Here is a 9,367-nt window from a genome sequence, read left to right on the forward strand (position 1 = left end):
TGAGAGGTTTTTCTTCTGCTTTGTTTTGGTTTTGGTTCATTTTGTAATCAACCTTATTAAAGTATCATTTACATACAATAAAATGCAGACATTTTAAATCAACGGTTCAGTGACTTTTAATTAACGTATACATTTGTATAACTACCACTCCCATAAAGATCGATAACAATTCTAAAACCCTAGAAAGTTTCCTCCTAGGCTTTAGCAAAAGTATCCCCATCTCCCAACCCAAGGCAACCACGGATCTGTTTTTTATCATTAGAGATGAATTTTGCCCAGTTTAGAATTTCATGTAAGTTGAATAATACAGTAGGTTCCCTTTTGATCTGGCTTCACTTGCTCAGCATATGGTTTTTGAAAGTCATTCATGTTGGGATGTTTTAAACCAGGACTTTAGCCTGGGTGGCGATGTTGTCTGAAGGCACCTATAGGTACATCTGAGTCTCTGGCATTGTCACTGTCTGTTCTTGGCTTAGTATTTTCAACTTTACTAAGCAGCACAAAGTTGAAGTAAGGAAGACCATTGTCAGTATAATGGAGGTGAAGTGGTTTCTGTTATATAATATTCTCAGCATAAATTGAACTGCTTGGAATCATCGTGTTGATAATCGACAAAGATACTCTTCCTCCAAAAACTTTGATACTATAAAACTTCTAAAGGACGCTGTCCTAGGACTCTTTTAGTTTTCATTTTTTGGGAAATATTTCCGGAAAATTCAGATGCTCACAACCTGAAAGAAGCAGTTATTCACCTGAAGGCTAGCTCTGCTAAAGTTGAGTTGTCCGACCTTTACATGCTGATAGAACCCAAGTAGCCTTGCAAAACAATGCTCTCTTATTGGACATGAGCATATAGATTAAGTTGGACGTGTATATGCAATAGAGTGAAAAAAACAAAGAATCTTTGAGTTTCCCTTGCTGGGTTTTTTTTATTTTTTCACTTAAGTTTCTATAGCATATGCTAATAGTTTAGGGTAACCTCAGGTTAGTTTTAGGTCCACTCTTTATGTAAATGTTGAAGTACTCCACACCCACCTTTTTTCTACCTTCCTTCTTTTCTTCCATCTTTCCTTTCTAACTTCTTATAATCCATTACACTTAATCCTGCATTTGTTGAGGTGGCAAGTACTGTAGGAAAATTGAAAGCAGTGTGAAATTTTGCTGTTCAGAATGCATGTTGACCAAATTCTATATTGAGAAAAGGTCTGAATTTACCCACAGTAACCCTTTCTCAGCGTCTCTGAATAAAGGCCATAGAAACTGGGCTCTATATAATATCCTGACAGGTATGTAGAATTCATAGCAATTGCCCTCAAAGAGCTAGCGTAGATGCATATGAATGTATTTAATGATTGCTTTATTGGCAGCAGTGCCAACATACACAGTCTGTTTTGTTTTATATCATTATCATTACCTGCTGTTTACCACTGTATACATTGCTAATGGTGTGGTTTCTATGGCTTGTGAATTTCATGGCCAAATAATATGTAATTTATTGCACACTTTAGTGTAGAAGATGGAGACTCCATAAATTTTCGTGTGCTCTTTGCCCCTTTGGAATGTATTACACTGAGATCAGGCAAAGTAATAAATTTATTTCAAATGTGCGTGATAGCTAAACATCAGTTAGGACTGATGGGCAATATTTCACCTTCCAGCAACATAACAGTTTTTAAAGACTAAGCCATTGAATGTGGAGTTCCTGAACATGGGACTCAGTTCACTGGGATCCCTTCTTAGAAAAATAAAGGAAAACTTGAATTGGATATGTGTGGCTTATTCAAGTAGTAACTAATCAGCTACATCTTTGTTAACTTAATTTGTCACAATCGTTTGGTATTTTATTAACTCTCTTGCCCTTCTTCCCGACTCTCACGAGAATGGATCATGAGTATCTTAAAACATACTAAGTCGTCTTCCATCCCTGTTAATCTAACTACAAAAGCACACTTTCCTTATCCAATGTAACTTACTGTCTTTTAGAGTAGCTGTGGTTTTAATTCTCTACAAAATTAAAACCAGCAAAGAGAAACATTTTCAAGGAGCCAGAACATTGTAGAGCTTTAGGAAGAAGACTTTAGAATTAAGGGCAACTATATCATTTTATAGTTAAAGCACCTGAGGCCTAATGTAGGAAGGTAACCATCGAGGTCAGGGAAAGGGGTTGAAGATCAGGTTTCAAGCTGAGAAGGAGTCTACAGGGACTCAATCTGAGCAGGTCAAAAACTGAAATGAGACCACGAATGTTCTGGGAAGGCTGGCATCTGGCCTCAAGTGTGGGATTCAGACAGGGAGTGGGCCCGGGGGGAACTGAGCTTCTGCAGGAGGCAGAGAAGTCCACCTCATCTCCAGAAAGTGCCACTGACATCAGGGAGTTGAGGGGAAAGAGCAGTGAATTCCAGTCCACCTGAGAAAGCAGGCCAATCTGATTAACTCTGAATTTAGGCTTATTTCATATAGTTCTTGAGAAGGAACTTGGACAAGAGCAGGTCCCGCACAGCCTCTTTAAATCCATGCTCAGTATTTTCTGTTGGAGCTGCTTAAACCCTCCAAGTGACTCCAGTATTTTAATTTCACTCTATATTTAATTCTGACAGTTCTATGATTGATTATTTAATGGGCAAATAAGTAGGGTCACAAAAGAGTGTGAATGTATTTTACAGGATGAGGATGGGCAGAGTGGAACAGTCTGGAATAGGACACCAATAAAAAGGGATCTTGGTAAATAAGAACGTCTATTAGAAATGGAGAGGAATTCTCAAGGAAATTAGTGCCTGACACCACGCCCTTCTCTGCATGTTTAGAAGCTAGCTTCTAATTTTATTTTCATAGGAGATGTCCCTGTGATGAACTGTCTTTTACCTCCACACTACTTATCACATGGAAATATTGTGAAGTTTGTCTGAGAGAAAGTATTAGAATTTGTCTTGGAAGCAGCTATAAACATTTCCTGGAACAATCTAAGGGAAAGTATGAATGGTGATTTTTTCCATAAATCAAATCAACTTTAAAAGGTGCATTTGGAGAGTCAGAGAGTACTAATATTGTTAGAAAGAAAGGTTTAAAAGCTGGTTAAACCTAATTTTTAAAAAATCCATATGTACCACATTGTAAAAAAGAGAAGGAAGACGGCATTCATGATTACTGCGCTGGCAGGGTAGGGGGCAGTTGCATGCTGGGAGTGGCTCTCGTACTGGCTCTTCCACTCTTCACACTTCCGCTCGGCCAGAGCCAGGGACCGCTGAGGGAGATCAGAGGAGAGGGTGGTGCCTTGGGGGTTCCAGGGAGTGGTGCAGCTGGCTCCCTTGCCACCCAGACTGCCCCAGGGTTCCCAGCCCCAAGGATTATGGAGCATCCCCACACCTGTTTGCTCTGCAGTTGCTGTTCTGCACGCATTTTCTCCTCCAGCACTTTCTGCAGTGTCTCCTTGGCCTTCTGCTCATAGCTGTTTTTCTGGTCTTCCATCTGTAATAGCAACTTATTCATTCCCCAAGAAGTGTACTTCTGTAAATTTGAGGCAATTCAACAAATACACATTGACCTACTGTGTGCTAAAGCCTAAGCAGGGATACAGAAATGAAAAGAAATTGGTCCTTGCCCACAGGGCAGAGATGTCAGTAATCTGGTGGACCTTCTTCCAGGCTGGAGGCAGGCAGGGAGAGAGAGTCCCTCAGGTGATGTGAGAGGTGAGTGGGGATAAAAAACTGCCCTGGGCATGCCGGGCATTCTCCCCTAGGCCTTCCGCAGGCATTTGAAATCCGACATTTCCAAAGGGAAATCATCTTTCTAAACCTGCTCCTATCTCAGTGGCCAGCATCACCACCCACCCAGTCTCCCAAACCCTAAACCAGGGAATCATCCTTGATTTCTCTCTCACCTTCTTCAAGGAATCAGTTCATCATCAAGCTTTGTCAAGTCAACGTCTCTAACAGCTCATTACCTGTATCCTCTATCCCTACTGCCTCCTCCTTAGTTCAGACCCTAGTAACACTATTACATGGATTATATAGAGACTATGTATTATCTTCATGCCTTGCCTCCCTTCAAACCCTTTTCAGTCCTGCAGCTAGAGGGTTCTTTCTAAGACTTAAATCTGATCCCATCACAACCTGCTTAAATCTCTCAGTGGTTCTCAGTGTTCTAAGAATCAGGTCCAAACTCCTTGGCATGGTTCCTACTTACAAGCCCAGACTTTCATCTCATGCTGCCTCCACGCAAGCTGAACTGCTTGTAGGTCCCCTAAGCACTGTGCTTTTCAGCCTCTGCCTTTGCCCGTAAAGCTTCTTCTGCTTAGAGTATTGTGACCCATGCTTCTCACCTGGTTAACTTCTACCCATGTTCAAGATTCAGCCCTAGAATCATAAATTCTGATAAACTTGGCCAACCATACCTACCCCCCGACTCTTTATGGATTAGGCAGTTTTACTGGTGTTCACATAGTATCTGTATTTCTAATCTATTGACTCATCTCTCTCCTTTAAGGGATTGTAAACTCCTTTGAGGCAGGGAGCATTTTTTAAAAAATAAAATTATTTTTGTAGGCTTGGGGATCTGAACAATATTCAGTACAGTCAAGTTTTAAAAATTAATACATTTGTATTTTTAGAATTTCTCCTGGCTTCAAGATCAAAAAGAAAAAGACGCAAGAGCAGCTTTGCAAATTTACTGGGGTTCTTGCCTTTCCAGTGCTTTTCATTTTTATGCCCTGTGATTTTGGGGAAAGCAGGAGCCTTTTACTGTCGATTCTGGGTTACCCAACTGGGTAAGAGATAGTCTAGATAATGCAGATTTAGAGTTCAATATCAAATCATTTTCATTTAGCTATGGAGTCATCTGAAAATTTGGATTTAAATGTTGAGTGGGTCTTATGTTCTTGGAATTGTCATTAGAAACCAGATACAGGAGTTACTGGTTGAGATCATACATGGTTATGTCCAGGTTATTGGACTTAACCATGCTGGTCACTGACCAGCTTTATCCCCCATTGAAAACGAGTAGACTGGCATTCTGGATTATATGTCAGTCTCTTATGAGCTTGGTTGGCATTACTGAAAAAATAAAAGTTGTGGATCCGCAAACCCATAGACTATATAGACTATGTTCCCCTGCAGAATTCTAACTACATGGCCACCTTATCTTCCTAACATCAAGTGGGAGCAGTCTGGCCGGTCCATCTCGTTCTCTTGACTTATCTCCCTGCCTGTCAGAAATAACACTTCTCGAGTGTGAAAAATGACTTTTTTCTATCTCATATAATCCAAGATTAGGCCAATCAAGAGATTGTACTGGTAAACTCCTATTCAATCCTTCCAGACCCCGCTAAAGTGGTCCCTTTCCTTTGGAGTCTACCCTATACCACCTCAGGCAGAAGAATTGCTCCCTTCTCTTTTCTCTGTGTCACTTTGTAGAAAGTGCTGTTACAGCTTTAGCACACTGCAGTAGAGTTATTTATGACCTGTCTCTCTCTTCCTGGCTGCTATTGGAACTCCTAAAGACAAAGGACCCTACCTCTGTCCCTGGAGCACCCAAGCCAGCACACAGTTGGAACTTATCAGATGTCTGTTGAATAAACGAGTGAGACAACTCAGTTTAGTTCAGCACCGGAAACCACCTAGCATGCACAGCTGTGTGTCTCAGGCTCCTACTCAGCTATGAAAACAACTTCCTTAACCAGCAGGAGCCCTGAACATAAACACCTAAATCCGGATACAGTGACCGACATGAAGAGGGAGGGCTGAGCCTAGGAGTCTCTTTGACATCACTGCAAACTTCTTAGTTTTGTCCCATGTCCTCCCATCCCATCTCTCTGTCTAAGCACAGCCATCTACGTGGTAAGGTCAGATGTTCACAGAGGCTGGGAGGTTGGGTGTTCTCTCTGTGCACCCGGGGCTTTCTGCTCCAGTGGCATCAAACTGCTTATGCTCCCTGAACATTAAAGTCTAGGGGTTTCAATGTGGGGTCCAAGGACCCCTGGGAATCCAGGATCTGCAAGGTCTTCCCTTTTCCAACTACATTTCTGTGTGAGGCTGGATTTTCCTCATATGCTTCAACCAAAACAATGTATTAACAACAGACTGAATGCAGACGCAAATATGAGAATCTAGCTGTCTTCCGTTCAGACATTAAAAAGATTTGCCAGCTTGGTGCTTTGCGACCACCTAGAGGAGTGGGATAAGGAGGGAGGGAGGAAGGCGCAAGAGGGAGGGGATATGGGGATATACGTATGCATATAGCTGATTCACTTTGTTATACAGCAGAAAATAATACAACACTATAATTATACTCCAATAAAGACGTTAAAAAAACCCAAAGGGGGAAGGGGGAGGGGAGGGGGAGGGGGAGGGGGGAAACGGTGAAAAATAAAAAAGTTAAAAAAAAAACAAACCCAAAGAACAAAACCAATGAAAAATTTGAAAAAGCATAAAACAATGCCACTCCTCTCACTATTTTTTTTAAAAATACTTATTTTTCACAAAAATATATAATTTAGGTTCACATGTAATCTATTTACTATTGTTATTTTAAAATTAATACATATTTTAAGATTCCTGTTTTCATTCCAATGTGGTAAATATAAAAAGTTCTTTGGATTTTAATAATTTTTTTAAAGAGTATAAAGGGGTCCTGAGATTAAAAAGCTGGAGACCCACTGCATTAGCCTATATCATGCCTCTGGTTCTTTGCCTATGCTGTATCCCCTGCCCAGAATATAGTTCCTGTTTCCATATTTGCCTGGAAAATACTAATATAACTATAAATATTGCCCTAGTTCTCCCCTTCTGTGGAGTCATTCATTCCTCCTTGTATTCTACTATATCCTGAAAACATTTATTTCTCACATCTCTGCATTGTTTAGGCATCTGTCTCCCTGACAAAACTGCAAGCTCTCTAGCATCAGGAACCCTGTCTAATTAGTCTCATTTTCAGTGCTCAGTGTAGAGACCATGACTTATGAATATTTGTTGAATGAATGGACTAAAATCAGGAGGTCTGAATTTTAGTTCCAGTTCTGCCTCTGACTAGCAGTGTGACTGTGGACTAGTCACCTGACCTCCCTGACACTCAGTTTCCTCATTGGCAAAATGAGAAAATTAGCTAATCTCTAAGGTCCCTTCCCGCTTTGACATTCACGTCTGGGCTGACTAGTAGGTGTAGGATGACTTGGAATAAATATTGGTGTGAATCCCATATGAAAATAGTTGCCTTTATCACAGTCAGTAATATTAACTGAATTGGGACCGTCCTTTCTTTCTTCCAACAAATTAAAGATGGAAACTCTTGCCTCTTTTGGTTCTGGGTCTTCCATGGGTGTGTCCTCAGCTGACCACCCTGGATTGAGCCAAGCTTTCCCATATATTTACTGTGACATGTTTGACCTCTAGGTCTTAGCACCATCCCCCACCTTCGGCCTCTTCAGTAGCGAAAAAGCCCCTTCTCTTGCTGGGATGGTATGGAAAGAAGAATGAGATAGGCACACATAGAAGTCCATGACTTTGTTCAAGCAAAGATTTCCCTTACCTCCAAGAGCTGTCAGAGGCCTGAATCAGGGCACACAGTAGGTCTTGGAGAATCATCATCTTCTGTTTTAGAACCAGCTCACTCTGTAGGGCCTCCTGGGGGGCAAAATGCAAGAGGGTAAGATTAAGTTGGAGGAGAAGGGAGCAGATGGATGGAGGAGCTGAGGGGAGAATTCACATGTTACTTACTTTGAGGTACTCAGAAAGCTGGATGATTTTCTAGAGAGAAAGAAAAGGGGTATTTAAGAAGATTGTAGGTTCCCTGAGATCCTAGAACATGGAACCCGAGCCAGGATTGGCTTGTGCTGAGTCAACTTTCTTCCTTGGCTCAGGGTCCTTCCAGGCCCCCATGTCTATGCTCATCCAGGAAGAGGGTACCCCTCCATCCCAGCTGAGTTTACCATGGAATTCCAGAATGTCAGACCTTGGAGGAGCTTAGATGCCACCTGACTCAACACCGTCACCATGGGGATTTTCTTACCGTGTCTAGAACTGCAGCTCCATAACTGGAAGAGAAGAAAAAAACAAAAGACAAAAATGACAATGGATCAAAGAAATAAGAGTGTCAGGAGGCAGAGTATTGATTCCTTCTCTGATCTCTTCTGAAGAGCCAATGGGGAACGGGGGGGGGGGGGAAGGCCTTCCTTTTTCTTAATTAAGGTGGACGTGGAAGTTCCTTGCGCTCCTCTCCACATTCTGGGGGAGGGTTCAAGTAAAAGCTTAGAAGAGAGGAATGGATGGGCTGTGAAGGAGTTGAGGTCAGGAACATGAAAGGTATTCACTTGGTTTGCTGACTGGCGTCATTCTTAATTGTTGGCTGTGTTTCTTCTGCCTTTGAGTGCCTGAGGGATAGGGATAGGGTGATTCAGAGCCCATGGGAGAGGCAGTGAGGGAAGTGGGGTGGGATAGGGACTCTCCACCACCAGCAAGTGGAAAGGCCTCGGCCCAGTGAGTGAGGAAGGCCCTGCTCTTACCACGGTGGTGTTTGGGTGGCTTCTTGATGAGAGAGTCCTGTGGTGGAAGGCCCCCAGCCTGGGAGGGGAGGTGGTCAGCCGGATCCCTCCAGGTGCCTGAGGGAGGATGGTGTTGGGTTGCAAAGACCTTGGAGCTGGTCCCTGACACCTGGAAAGCAAGTGGGGGATGCTGAGAGCCTAGATAGAGCCTCTTAGAACAGGATTCTCCAGCTGACTGCAGAAAGATGAGCCAGTGATCGTTTCGGGTCCAGAAAACCAAAGGAACCCATTCAAGCCTTCAGAGCTACAAGGATATCCCTGCTCCTGCCCTTTCTTGTCCTGGCTGGTGGGATCAGTCCTCCTCAGTTCAGGCAAATGGGGAGCTGGGCTTGTCTCCAATTACTCTCTCTAGAGTCCCTGATCCCGGAAAGAGAACCGGTCTGAGGTGGGAGTGAGGGGATCTGGGATCAGGTCCTACCTTTTCTTGGTCTCAGTCTCCTGGCTGTATAATGACGAGCTTGGAGTAGATGGTGTCCAAGGTGCCGTCCTATTCTAGAGGTGGTTTCCTTCCTCTTATTAACAGCTGGACTATTGTTGAGGTTTTGTGTGAAGAGAAGGTAAATTAGGCAGCTGTAGGGAGGAATGCAGCAGTAGTTGTCACAATTTTGCCTGCTATTTTTATATTTTCTTCTCACAAACTAAAAAATTTTATGTTTGTAACATAACACTAAAAGGCTAGGAAATGCCTGTGGCAGCTAATCATGCAGACTAACTCAATCTCAAGAAACCTTAAATAATTGATAGGCTCAGGAAGAGTTCTTTAGGTAACTGTGTTTTCTGTTCTTTTTCTCCTTAAAATTATTTTTTCAACGAAAGCACATAGAAACCTTCTTGCCT

General features: G+C 42.4%; 1 long non-coding RNA gene across 2 annotated transcripts; it reads right to left on the reverse strand.

Annotated features, from left to right (window-relative positions):
* Positions 1 to 3,128: 3,128 nt before the first annotated feature.
* LOC309797812 lies at positions 3,129 to 8,635 on the reverse strand. Of its 2 annotated transcripts, XR_014292803.1 has the most exons (6): positions 8,492 to 8,635; positions 8,300 to 8,359; positions 7,999 to 8,023; positions 7,707 to 7,736; positions 7,519 to 7,613; positions 3,129 to 3,465 (listed from the first exon to the last, which is right to left on the reverse strand). It is a non-coding gene; the product is annotated as an uncharacterized lncRNA (long non-coding RNA). The 2 variants fall into 2 exon arrangements; XR_014292802.1 differs by lacking the exon at positions 8,300 to 8,359.
* Between the last annotated feature and the right edge of the window lie 732 nt (positions 8,636 to 9,367).

The sequence above is a fragment of the Mesoplodon mirus genome, assembly GCF_964341445.2.
Source record: "Mesoplodon mirus genome assembly, contig: HAP1_SCAFFOLD_1008, whole genome shotgun sequence".
Taxonomy (NCBI): Eukaryota; Metazoa; Chordata; class Mammalia; order Artiodactyla; family Ziphiidae; genus Mesoplodon; species Mesoplodon mirus.